Here is a 15,000-nt window from a genome sequence, read left to right as displayed (position 1 = left end):
GAGCTTGACTTATCGACTATTTGAAGATGATGTTCTCCTGCTTAGTTATGAAAGCAACGCTTTTCATAGTATAGTTATAATTATATATATATATATATATATATATATATATATATATATATATATATATATATATATATATATATATATATATATATATATATATATATATATATATATATATATATATATACATAAACCATACTGGAAGAGCAAGGAGTTAGTGTTAATAAATATATTTGTTTTTTCTTCCAACTAGAAGAGGGGAAACTGGTTATGCTACCAAATGGAAGATAGTTTCTGAAAATTAGAATATGAATTCAGTTGAAACATTACTTGATACTGAATGAATCTTGCGCATGCCTACAAGAAAAGAGTCAGGGGAGAAGGTATATTATCTCGGCATGCCTTAGCGCGCCGGAAAATCTTGCAACCCCTCCACCTTTATATTGAGTTTTATTCACATTTGTGCTTGTGTATGTGAATTTAGTCATAAATGTGCAGTTGCAGGGTCAACACTGAAACAGAAAACCTATGCATATGACCCGATAATGTTAAATTAAGTGAGAAAAACAGGGAAAATAGTAATTTACTACACGCACGACCGCTCTGGCTCAATATATACCGCGCGACAAAAATTTTGAGGCACACTTCCTCAAGCCCTGGTAGCAGAAGGTTCTCCCAGCTCCTACCTCCCAGCCGCAGCCAGCCAACCAGCAGCCAGCTCCGAAGGAAGAAGGTCCGCCCTACACCGAGCCGCCGAGTCACAAGCTCCGCCTACCGGGTCCGGAAAGAACCAATAGTCACCCAGCACCGCTCCCGCTCTCACTCCTGCGTCTTTTAAAAGACCTGCAGGTGGCAAGGCGCACACACTCGCCCACGAGCTGCCGAAAAAGGAGCATCTTCGCTCCCAACGACTCTACAAAGAAAAAGGCTTTGGCCTACTAACAAAAAAGAATACCGATAGACAACCCGGCAGTCACTTCGAGGAGCCGCGGTCTTCCCTACGTTCCCTGTGGAGAGAGCCTCACCTAAGGGATATCGCTGGAAGATCGCAGTAACTCATTGGTATAAGTGACTTTTGCCAACTGTTCCTCCTACTCCACCTTTCTTTTCTTCGTACCGGCGACAGAGTCAGGATCGGGCCTTAGGCAAGCCCGCTCCGCGCTCTTTAGCCACCGGGGCCTCTAGTGTTGGCTAGAGCAGCCCAGAGACACCTCGGTAGCGTACAAGCCCTACCTCAGGGCTAGATATTCAGGGTTTCTTCCCTCCAGCTAGGATCCCCCTCGGGATATAGGTTCTAGGGCGATAGGAAACAACAACAGGTTGTTTATAGGCCACTCGTGGTTGTAGCACCCAAAAGGCTGTAGCGCCACAAGGCTGTAGCGCCACTTACTTTTAAAAACACTTTTTCACCACAGATTCTTCCACAAGGCTGCAGTATCATAGGGCCCGGCCCTATGATAAGATGGCCGCTCCACGCCCCCCTGATCGGACTATAAGGTACCGGATAAAGACTGCAAGCATTCCTGCCGACATCAGCAATTCGTTCTTTACCAGAACACAGGTACCCCATACAAAATGTTTCCGATCTGGCCCGTATATCATCGTTGGCTTAGCTAGCGAGGCGGACCGTGAAAAACACACCACAGAACAGGCAACCGAAAATTTAAAACTTCTAGGCTTCGAGCTCGTAGAGTCTCCGGAGCAAATCGCCGCTCGAACAATCCTTGCCCGTCGAGTCGACGATTATATACTGAAAAAAACCAGCGAGGATCTCCGAGAGGAGATCGAAGAAAAAAACGGAATCCAGATCGACGACATAAAACTCATACAAAAAGTACACATGATCAAACTAAAGCTACGATCGAGACAGCAGGCAGAACAGGCGCAGAAGAAAGGAATCAAACTCTTTTCCCAAATAATACCCTCTTACAACGTCAGCATTGAGGAATACCGTCCGGTAAATCAATGTTATAAGTGTTATAAATTCAGTCATAGAACAAACCAATGTAAGGAGAAAGAACAAGTGTGCTCTAAGTGTGCAGCTAAGGGCCACGATTATAGAAACTGCCAATCAACCACATTAAAATGCGCTAACTGTGACGGCGAACACGTTGCTGTCTCGTTCAAATGCCCAGTTAAACGCACCCAGCAGCAACAACAAAACTCCATAACAGCAACAACAACAACCTCTTCACAGCCAAACAACTCCTACGCTCAAGCAGCCACACCTGCCACCCCAACACACATGAACACAATTTCTAACACAAACATGGAAAAACTGCTACTAGCCGAAATTATAATCAAATATTCCATACAAACCTCCTTCGGTGACCTGAGAAAACAAGCAGAAACCATGAACTCACTGCTGGAGTACAATGGTTGTCCAACAATAAAACTCCCACCAAATTTCACACAAACAAATCAACAACACTACCAACAAAAGCTTGTGGAACAAACAGAAGCCCCTACACAAACAAACCAACAACACCACCTTGCTGAACAAACAGAAGCTCCTACAGTCCCTAATCAGGAACCAAACTCCTCCTCCATCGAACAATCCAGCCTCCTTCCAACCGGGAACCTAGCTACCGGTGAGGACACAGTTTCTGGGAAAACGCAACCCCACAGCCCCACTCCTACCACTACCTCCACCACAAAAACGAACGAAAACACACCAACACAAGCCAGTAACACCGCACATAAAAGACACATTCCGGGTACACAACCCACCTCCCCTAGACCCACACGAACCACATCGAGAGTTAAGAAAACATGATTACGATCATGCAACTAAATTGTCGCGGCTACTGGAATAACCGGCACCTTATTTCAGAAGCTATTCGATCAACCGACCCAGACATCGTCCTCCTGAACCACACAGGTTCACCAACAAAACCAATTAAGCTATATGGATATAACACACGTTACACTACAGGTACACGTCATGATGGCGTAGCTGTCATGGTCAAATGCACCATCAAACACATCCACATAACCGACTGGCCTTCAGCACACTTCCTGGCCACCAGGATCGAAACACAACACGGGATATTTCTTATTGCCACCACATACAGCAGACCGGATACAGGGCTCCCTCTCACCAGTCTCAACAATCTCTTCAATCACACAAACATACCAGCCTATATACTGGCAGACCTCAATGCCAGTCACACAGCATTTAGACACACCAAGAACAACCAACATGGACACCAACTTCTACAACTTACACAACTGAAACGCCTCCGCTTCCTTGGCCCTGACTTTCCTACCTGCTATACCCACAATGGGAATGGCAGGCCGGATCTCATCCTCTCCAACCGGCAATCCCTACCTTTCCATCACCACATCTCCTACGGACCCATCTGTGGTTCAGACCACGTCCCCCTAATTCTAAAAATATCCTCAAACCCCATATCTATCCCATCCCCACCTGTCCCCGACTACCGCTCCGCCGACTGGGAGGGATTCAGGAAAACTCTTTCAGACCTACACCAACCACCACAGCTCGAAGGCCAACCCTATACAATAATAGACAGTGCCCTAGAGACACTACATAGTGACATCCTGACATCAGCCAACAGACACACACCAAAGAAACAACACAAAATTCACATAGACTTCAGACCCTCCATAAAAACACAACGACTACTAGTGTGCTACAGAACACGCTTTTTACAAAACATGCACAACCACATACCCATCTACAGAGACCTCTGCACCCTTCGCACACACATACTAAATAGCCTACAGGATGACCACAGCGCTCACTGGAGGAACCTAGTCTCCCTTATGGACGGAGCTCGCTGCAAAAATCCTACTCAGTTCTGGCACATGGTGCACAAGCTGAAGGGATGCCACCGGGAAAGATTCGAGTACCTCCTAGTGAACGGTGATCGAGTCACCAACCCAGACCAGGTCACCAACACCTTCCAGACACACTGGTGCAACACCTTCCAACCACACCCTTTCCCTCCCCATGAGCCCAGTATTGCCCACATACACCACATCACCGATCTTGTGCGCCGAAACATAGCAAACACGCTACCACATAACATTATACACTTAACACACCTAGATCCCCAACACCCTCTCACCACACCCATTGAGGAGGAGGATGTCACCAGGTTGCTCAGACATACTCCGCAACGAGCCCCCGGCCCCTCAGGAGTCACATGGCCGATGGTGCGGAGCCTTCCTCCAGAAATCATATCCAGCCTGACAAAAATTTTCAATGCTTGCCTCGCCTCTGGATACTTCCCAAAGGCTTTCAAAATTTCAAACATCACCCTTATTGCCAAGCCCGGAAAAAACTCTCACTTACCAGAAAACTATCGCCCCATAAGCCTCCTTGAAATTCTTGGAAAAACTTTTGAACGTCTAATCAACTTAAGATTGAGAGCGTTCCTCGAATGTAACGGATTGCTGGCACCACAGCAGTTCGGTTTCCGGAGGAACGCCTCAACTGAGGACGCCCTTAACAGCATAGTAGCCTACCTAAATTTCAACAAGCCATATTACAAGACAGCACTCGTGACAAAAGATGTCAAGAAAGCTTTTGACACCGTTTGGCACACCGGTTTGAAATACAAAATTTGTAATAACTTCAATCTCCCTTTTCTAACACAACGCATCTTGTGTAGTTTTCTGGATGAGAGACAGACAAGAATCCGCCACCAGGGCAACTTTTCGCCATTTTTCACCCCTCAGGCTGGAGTCCCACAAGGCTCCGTACTCTCCCCCACCCTTTTTAACATGTACACAGCTGACCTACCCCTCCCAGCCCACAATGACTCACTAACTATTCAATACGCGGACGATGTAACGCAATTGGCCCGTGCCAGGTCGTTAGATCTCCTAACCGACAAAATTCAATGGGAACTGATGGCGACTAGCCTGTGGGAGATGAAATGGCGAATTCTCTCCCATCCCGAAAAATCAAAAGTCACTTATTTCAACATTAAAAGAAGTCAGCCCCGCCAAATCTCACTAAACAGAATTACTCCAATCCCCACCCCAATCCCCATCAGTAACAACAACAAAGTGCTTGGCCTCACCATAGATAAGCACCTCAACTTCAATATACATATAAAACAAAAAGCAACCATAGCCGCCAAGGCCCTGAGCAACCTGGAAAGATTTCGCGACAGCAGCACAAAAACAAAACTTCACCTCTACAAAGCTTTCATTCTCCCTCTCTTAACCTACTGCCCTCTTGCCCTCTCTCTCTCTGCTCCCTCCAACCTCTCTAAACTTCAAAAAGTTCAAAACCGAGCAATTCGTTTCGCTCTTGGGACGAAATGGTTCGACTTCCAAACCTCTCTCTCCATTCACCAGGAGTCCAACATCCCCCCCCTTAACATAACACTCCACAATAGAATCGAAAAACAACTAAGCTCCTTCTCCGACAGACACACAATCACATACAATTTCATTACCAACCTCCCCCCACCTTTCCGTCACCTGCCGCACTGCAATCTCCTTGATCCTCCCACTGTGCCTCCTGAACCTGTTTTCTAATAATGGACTCCTCCTTTCTTCCCTTCACTATCTCCTTTCTCTGTACCACTCATGGTGTCTGAGTGGCATCATCGTCGTTCTCTCGTTCACGTGGGCGGTCCCGCGTGCCAACACCTAGTGGTTTTTTCATATTTTTTGTCTTATGGTTTTGTATTCATATTTTTGTTTTTGTGCATTATTTTTTTGTCTCGCAGCCTAGGTTTTAAGGTGGCACCGGACCGCTCTTGGGAAAGGGACGCGACAAAAAATCACCGCCATTAACATACCATGCCTCTGACCGAGGGAGTGGGGTCGTGTGGCAACACCTAGTGGTTTTTTCATATTTTTTGTCTTATGGCTTTGTATTCATATTTTTGTTTTTTATACATTATTTTCTTGCCTCGCAGCCTAGGTTTCAAGGGGGCACCGGACCACTTCCAGAGAGACGGGGATAGCACGAACCGCACTCCTCCCACTGACGTCACGGCAATGGGGCCCCCGGACGTCGGCATGACGTTCCGGTAGCGGTACCCCCCGAGGTAGTTAAGGAGCGGCCAGTACTGATGATGGGGACGGTAACCACACCATTCAGTGGAAGCCACTTCACCCCCCACACAGAGGTAGTTGGGTGCGGCAAGGGCTGGGCAGGAAGGTAGTCAAGAGATGGTGGGGCGGGGCCCTGGAAGCATCCATGCAGGAATCCCCATTCACCCCCCGCCACCAGCGACTTACCGCGTGCAAGCAGATGGTATTAGATTTGACCCCTCGTTGCGGTGAGGGAGCCTTTTCGAGCCTCTGTCATTGCACATCCTACCATCATGTCAATCATTATCACAAACCATCCTCACCCTCCCCATGCACATAACACCACAACATTTTTTATACTTCTCTTTTCTTTAGCAGGTTGGCCTTTTTGCAGGAAGAGTCACAGGACAAGAGCAGAAAGGACCGACACCGCTTTTTCACCCACCACATTACATCATACATTAAATATCCCTGCCATCACCAAATCACTCTACTACTATCCGTGGTTCGGAACCCACGTAAAACTGTAGGTCCCTCCGCTATACGGATGTACTTCTTCCTCTGTCCTTCTTTGAACCAATAAAAAGCAAAAAAAAAAAAACCCTTTCTACTCTGACTGTCCTTCACTCCTCTTTCACATCCTGATGGTGCAGGCTCTGGATAGTCTGGCCCCTAACTTGTGCGTGGTTTGGCCCGGGGTTTTGGGTGCGTGGGCGGCGTTCGTGGCTGTGGCTGTGTTGGGCTTGGCCTGCTCGGTTGGTGGCGGACTCTCCTGCTTTCCCCGATAAAGACCTTGTCCCCCTTGCCATCTTAGCATGAATATAACACGTAAAAAAAAAAAAAAAAAAAAAAAAAAAAAAAAAAAAAAAAAAAAAAAAAAAAAAAAGATGTCCTTCCTCATTGAAATTGCGCCTGGGTTAAGCCCCAGTGACTATTTCTCCTACTACAATTCCCTTCTTATCACCCCCCTATTCTTCCCACTATCCCCACTTCCCCCTCCCCATCTTTTCTCTCTTTGTTATGTTATGTTATGTTATTTTGAGGCACATTCGTGAGCTTCCTGTTAGACCGTTCGGACGTCGTACTAGCAGCTCTCATCACCATGACTGGCCGCGGCAAGGGAGGCAAGGGTCTTGGAAAGGGAGGCGCCAAGCGTCACCGTAAGGTTCTGCGTGATAACATCCAGGGAATCACCAAGCCTGCTATCCGTCGTCTAGCTCGCCGAGGTGGCGTCAAGCGCATCTCTGGTCTCATCTACGAGGAGACTCGTGGGGTGCTCAAGGTGTTCCTTGAGAACGTTATCAGGGATGCTGTCACCTATACCGAGCACGCCAAGCGTAAGACCGTTACTGCCATGGACGTTGTCTACGCCCTCAAGCGTCAGGGCCGTACCCTGTACGGATTTGGTGGTTAAATCGCTCCATTATTGAGATGGTGCCAGCTATTCAGCTTGCATTATCATCATTGAATAACATCATCTCCCGGACCTTTTTAAGGTCCACAAACATGAAAAGAAAGAAGGACCATAGACTACTATTATTACTACTACTTTCTCATAACCATGTTCACTATCACTATCTGAGCTAAGAAAAGAAACCATTATTAATTATAACCATCTTTCTCACTTCATCAGGTCTTCTCCAAGTATTATTATTATTATCATTATTATTATTATTATTATTATTATTATTATTATCATTATTATTATTATTATTATTATTATTATTATTATTATTATTATTATTATTATTATTATCATTGACTTATTTCAATGATCACGCCCCTCATCGTTCTCAGTTTCTCATAAAACAAAATATACATTGAGATGAAAAAGACGCTCAACATATCACAATAGGCAACACATCTAATCAACTCTCCACTGTGACACACAGCAGGTACATTAGTAGAAATATAGTATACATATTTATTCTCGGTCACTTGCGTGCCTGACTAAATAATAATAATAATAATAACAAATAACTAACTCGAAAATAAATACACTACTTGCTTATTATTGATATACCAGTATAGTCTACACAACTCTCTAGATGTTTGAACGTGTGGCTCCGAAGAGGAGCCGGATTGATGGTGATATTGGCTGAAGGGGAGGGAGGCCCTTTATTTACTTCTTCTCAGTCTTCTTGGGAAGGAGCACGGCCTGAATGTTGGGCAGCACGCCACCCTGTGCAATGGTGACTCCGGAGAGGAGCTTGTTAAGTTCCTCGTCGTTGCGGATGGCCAGCTGCAGGTGACGTGGGATGATGCGAGTCTTCTTGTTGTCACGGGCGGCATTGCCGGCAAGCTCAAGGACTTCAGCAGCCAGGTACTCCATAACTGCCGCAAGGTACACGGGGGCACCAGCACCCACGCGCTCGGCGTAGTTGCCTTTCCTTAGAAGGCGATGAATCCTGCCGACCGGGAACTGGAGTCCAGCACGACTGGAACGGGACTTTGACTTTCCCTTCACCTTTCCTCCCTTGCCGCGTCCAGACATGATAATGGATGTTGTGGTAGTAGTAGTAGTAGTAGTAGTTGTTGTTGTTGGTGATAAATGAGGAGCGCGAGTACTCTAACCTCGTCGGTAGCTCTGCGAGCAAGTAGTGAATTTTGGGAAAAACGGCTATATATACGCGAGATCAGATCGGCCCAGAGCGCGTCTGGACCAATCAGGACGCTCGCTGAGGTGGCGACTCCTGATCCTGAGTAGGCACGCTAATATATATACCACTTTTCAACTGAGAAAACGCACACTCGTTCTCACAGCAGTACGGCGACACTATGCCTCCCAAAGCATCAGGAAAGGCTGCCAAGAAAGCTGGCAAGGCACAGAAGGCCATTGCCAAGGGCGACAAGAAGAAGAAGCGCAGGAGGAAGGAGAGCTACTCCATCTACATCTACAAGGTGCTCAAGCAAGTCCACCCAGACACTGGCGTGTCCTCCAAGGCCATGTCAATCATGAACTCGTTCGTGAATGACATTTTCGAGCGCATCGCTGCCGAGGCATCCCGCCTGGCACACTATAACAAGCGCTCCACCATCACCAGCCGGGAAATCCAGACCGCTGTCCGTCTTCTTCTGCCTGGTGAACTGGCAAAACACGCTGTTTCTGAAGGCACCAAGGCTGTTACCAAGTATACCTCCTCCAAGTAAACAGGCGGCCAGTATACTGCTGCCAGTATAAAATAATACCCGGCTCCATTGGAGCCACACTTGAAAAGGAAAAAAGATACGATATAGACAAATGCATTATTATTATAATTATTGTTATTATTATTAATATTATTATTATTATTATTTTTATTATTATTATTATTATTATTATTATTATTATTATTATTATTATTATCATTATTAATAATATTAATATTGTTGTTTTTATTATGATTATTATTATAATAATTATTGTATCATTATTATTATTATTATTATTATTATTATTATTATTATTATTATTATTATGCTTATTATTATCGTGATTATTATTCTGTGGAGATAAAGAAAAGATAAAAAAAAAATAGAGATAAAGAAAGATAAAAATTCTCCCAAGTGAAAGAGATATGGCCATGGAAGAGGGAATAATAATAATAATATAAAAAAAAAAAAAGGGGGGAAGGATATTGAGTTGAAAGTCGATACCTGATACTGAAAGATGGAAAATAAATATTTTCTTCCACAAAACCAAACAGATTGTCTATGAAAATTCTTTAATGAAAGAGATGTTTGGCCCTAAAAAGGGCCTAGATATTGCTGTTATGAAGATCATTCGTGGATGACTTCTTAGGCACGCTCGCCACGGATGCGACGAGCCAGTTGGATGTCCTTTGGCATGATAGTCACGCGCTTGGCATGGATGGCGCACAGGTTGGTATCCTCAAACAGACCCACGAGGTAAGCCTCGGAAGCTTCCTGGAGAGCCATGACAGCAGAGGACTGGAAGCGGAGGTCAGTCTTGAAATCCTGAGCAATTTCACGCACCAGGCGCTGGAAAGGCAGTTTCCTGATAAGCAGCTCAGTGCTCTTCTGATAACGGCGGATCTCACGGAGAGCAACGGTTCCAGGCCTGTAACGGTGGGGTTTCTTGACACCTCCAGTGGCTGGAGCAGACTTGCGAGCTGCCTTTGTAGCAAGCTGCTTGCGGGGCGCCTTGCCACCAGTGGACTTGCGAGCCGTTTGCTTGGTACGTGCCATAGTTGTGGTAACAACAACTCACAACGAACACTCAGCTGAGTCTGCCCGCGCTTCCCACAAAATCCCTTTATATATGAATCGGGTGGGCCCGACGACTCCAACCCTGCCTTGTGATTGGTCAGAAACGTCCAGTGAGGCTCATCGCCCACGCAGTCACCGCATGAAAGATGTGATCATTATTGTTAGTCTAATTCATTTTGTTCTTATTCTTATTCTTATTCTTATTCTTTCTTCCCTCATTCATAACAAATCTTGGAAAATATACAGCAGAACTGACATGTCATTTAAAATTCTAAGACAATTAGCAAGAAAGTTGTGATATTCTTATTTTTTTCATTCTTTTTATTCTATTTTTTTCTTATTCTTGTCATAATTAATATTGTTATCTTTATTATTTTCATTTTTTTTTATTATTCTTCCTTATCTTATTCTTATTTATCCTACTTTTAGAGAGATGAGGCTTGTGCGGTCACCCATCCAAGTTCTGCCCGGACCCCCTGCTTAACCTTGCTGATCCCGCCGTCAGCTGATTGGTCAAGAGCGGAGAACAAGGTGTTGGGAGGGCTTATTTCTCTTATTCTTATTCTTTCCTGTATTGTTGTTGCATTGTTGTGCTGAAAATGTTGGAAAATATGCACTAAAATTAACCCTTCATTCATAATTCTACGACAATTAGCAAGAGAGATATATTATTACTTTTTTCCCTTATTTTTGTTCTTTTTATTCTTAATCTTCTTTTTTTTATTATAGTTGTTATTGTTATTTTATTATTTTCGTTTTTCGTTCATTCTCCTCATTCTTATTGCTATTTTTTTCTATTCTCAGAGAGATGAGGCTTTTGTGGTCACCCATCCAAGTTCTTCCCGGACCCCCTGCTTAACTGCGCTGATCCCGCCGTTAGCTAATTGGCCAAGACCGGAGAACTAGGTGTTGGGAGGCCTTCTTTCTATTATTCTTATTCTTTCTTCCCCCATTCATATCGTTGTATTGGAAATGTTGGAAAATATACAAAAGAATTCACCCTTCTATGACAATTAGGAAGAAAGACATGGGATGCTTTCTTTCTTTTTTTTTATATTCCTTTATTGTAATTTTTCTTATTCTTGTTATAATAATTCTTACTGTTATCTTTATTACTTAAAATTTTCGTTCATTCTCCCTATTCTTATTCTTATTTTTTTTATTTATTTATTTTTTTTCAGACAGATGAGGCTTGTGTAGTCACCCATCCAAGTATTGCCCGAAACCCCTGCGTAATCTCGACGATTTCATTTGACAATACCTATTTACTTATTTATTTATTATTATATTTATTAAAAAAAAAAAAAGAAGAAAAGAAGATGAAGAATAAGGTATGTAATCGAAATACTCTCTCTATACTGTAGCAATAGTTTAGCTGGATGTACTTGTATTGTGTCAAAAATACTTGCAATATCTGCAATTGTAACCTGCAGTGTCGGCATAATGCATAATTAAGCAATGAAAAGAAAAATTAATAAAAGAATAAATGAAAAAAAGAAAGAAAAAAAGATACAATTAACAATTAAATATATTAGCTACCCCTCTACGTTTCTTTATCACTGCAGAAAAATGGAAACATTTTAACGTAGACTTGTCAAAATTCAACTGAAATTAAGGGTTAAATAAGGATTGTCACCCCTTCCCCAGAGGATATTCATTGTCTTTTAATATATATATATATATATATATATATATATATATATATATATATATATATATATATATATATATATATATATATATATATATATATATATATATATATATATATATATATATATATTCTTTTTATTTAAAGTCTTATTTAGAGAGAGAGAGAGAGAGAGAGAGAGGTAACGTCCTTGAGGATAGCAGCTCGTCTACGCTCCGCTCAGTGATCAGCGTTAGAATGTAATTCCTCATTTCTTTAAAAAAAAAAAAAAAAAAAAAAAAAACAGAAACTTTATTTAGGGGGCTTGCTGGAAACAAACTACAATGGAGGAAAGAACAATATGTCTGCTATATGACCCACCCAGTTAAATTTTCAAGAAGCAAACGCAAGTTGGAAAATACGAGGAAGATAAATTTTCATTTATATACGTTTTATGGTAATTTCTGCCACGCCTTCCTCTATTCATCAAACGTCACTGACACTTATTCCCTTTATTTTTTACTTTACAGAATCTTTTGTAGGGCAAGACTCTAGAGGATATGTGCTTTCATAAATTCTATAATGCTTTGCTTATCATAGAGACATAAAAAAAAAAAATAATAATAATAAAAATAAATAAATTAATTAATTTAAAAAATCAAAATAAATAGATATATAAATTAATTAATCAATCAAATAAATTTCTATGCTTCACCTTTATAGCATTCGTATGAATGTCAAAACAAAACAAAAAATATAAATATAAATAATAATATGAAAAAAAAAAATTACTAAATATATGAAAAATAGCATTACTACTACTACTACTACTACTACTACTACTGCTACTACTACTACTATTTTTTTTTTTTTTTTTATGTAGGAAGGACACTGGCCAAGGGCAACAAAAATGTAATAAAAAAAATGCCCACTGAAATGCCAGTCCCATACAGGGGTCAAAGCAGTGGTCAAAAAATGATGAATAAGTGTCTTGAAACCTCCCTCTTGAAGGAATTCAAGTCATAGGAAGGTGGAAATACGGAAGCAGGCAGGGAGTTCCAGAGTTTACCAGAGAAAGGGATGAATGATTGAGAATACTAGTTAACTCTTGCGTTAGAGAAGTGGACAGAATAGAGGTGAGAGAAAGAAGAAAGTCTTGTGCAGCGAGGCCACGGAAGGAGGGGAGGCATGCAGTTAGCAAGATCAGAAGAGCAGTTAGCATGAAAATAGCGGTAGAAGACAGCTAGATATGCAACATTGCGGCGGTGAGAGAGAAGCTGAAGACAGTCAGTTAGAGGAGAGGAGTTGATGAGACGAAAAGCTTTTGATTCCACCCTGTCTAGAAAAGCAGTATGAGTGGAACCCCCCTCAGACATGTGAAGCATACTCCATACATGGACGGATAAGGCCCTTGTACAGAGTTAGCAGCTGGGGGGGTGAGAAAAACTGGCGGAGACGTCTCAGAACACCTAACTTCATAAAAGCTGTTTTAGCTAGAGATGAGATGTGAAGTTTCCAGTTCAGATTATAAGTAAAGGACAGACCGAGGATGTTCAATGTAGAAGAGGGGGACAGTTGAGTGTCATTGAAGAAGAGGGGATAGTTGTCTGGAAGGTTGTGTCGAGTTGATAGATGGAGGAATTGATTTTTTGAGGCATTGAACAATATCAAGTTTGTTCTGCCCCAATGAGAAATTTTAGAAAGATCAGAAGTCAGGCGTTCTGTGGCTTCCCTGCGTGATATGTTTACCTCCTGAAGGGTTGGACGTCTATGAAAAGACGTGGAAAAGTGCAGGGTGGTATCTTCAGCGTAGGAGTGGATAGGACAAGAAGTTTGGTTTAGAAGATCATTAATGAATAATAAGAAGAGAGTGGGTGACAGGACAGAACCCTGAGGAACACCACTGTTAATTGATTTAGGAGAAGAACAGTGACCGTCTACCACAGCAGCAATAGAACGGTCAAAAAGGAAACTTGAGATGAAGTAAACAGAGAGAAGGATAGAAACCGTAGGAGGGTAGTTTGGAAATCAAAGCTTTGTGCCAGACTCTATCAAAAGCTTTTGATAATTATGTCCAAGGCAACAGCAAAAGTTTCACCAAAATCTCTAAAAGAGGATGACCAAGACTCAGTAAGGAAAGCCAGAAGATCACCAGTAGAGCGGCCTTGACGGAACCCATACTGGCGATCAGATAGAAGGTTGTGGAGTGATAGATGTTTAAGAATCTTCCTGTTGAAGATAGATTCAAAAACTTTAGATAGGCAGGAAATTAAAGCAATAGGATGGTAGTTTGAGGGATTAGAACGGTCACCCTTTTTAGGAACAGGTTGAATGTAAGTAAACTTCCAGCAAGAAGGAAAGGTAGTGTTGACAGACAGAGCTGAAAGAATTTGAATAGGCAAGGTGCAAGCATGGAGGCATTGTTTCGGAGAACAATAGGAGGGACCCCATCCGGTCCATAAGCCTTCCGAGGGTTTAGGCCAGCGAGGGCATGGAAAACATCATTGCGAAGAATTTTAATAGGTGGCATGAAGTTGTCAGAGGGTGGAGGAGAGGGAGGAACAAGCCCAGAATCGTCCAATGTAGAATTTTTAGCAAAGGTTTGAGCAAAGATTTCAGCTTTAGAAATAGATGCGATAGCAGTGGTGCCATCTGGTTGAAATAGAGTAGGGAAAGAAGAAGCAGCAAAGTTATTGGAGATACTTTTTGGCTAGATGCCAGAAATCACGAAGGGAGTTAGAGAGAGAGAGAGAGAGAGAGAGAGAGAGAGAGAGAGAGAGAGAGAGAGAGAGAGAGAGAGAGAGAGAGAGAGAGAGAATGTGTGTGTGTGTATATGTGTCGGTTGGGTTGTGAAGGATGGGAAAAACCAGCAAGCCTCGGCTCCACTGACTGATCGATACTTGAATGTAATTCAAGTAAGGCGAAGTTAGGTTAGATTAGGTCAGGTCAGGTTAAGTTAGGTTAGGTTAGGTTAATTTAGGTTAGGTTGTTAGTGTTAGTTTAGGGTAGTTTAGGTGATGTTACGTTATGTTAGGTTAGGTTAGGTTAAGTTAGGTTATGTTAGGTTAGGTTAGGCCAGCTTTGCTTAATTTAGGTTAGGTTAATTTAGGATATTATAGGTTAGGTTCATTTAG

Source organism: Scylla paramamosain, chromosome 17, assembly GCF_035594125.1.
Source record: "Scylla paramamosain isolate STU-SP2022 chromosome 17, ASM3559412v1, whole genome shotgun sequence".
NCBI lineage: Eukaryota > Metazoa > Arthropoda > Malacostraca > Decapoda > Portunidae > Scylla > Scylla paramamosain.
The sequence above is the reverse complement of the archived record's forward strand: the minus strand, read 5'-3'. Positions refer to the sequence as shown.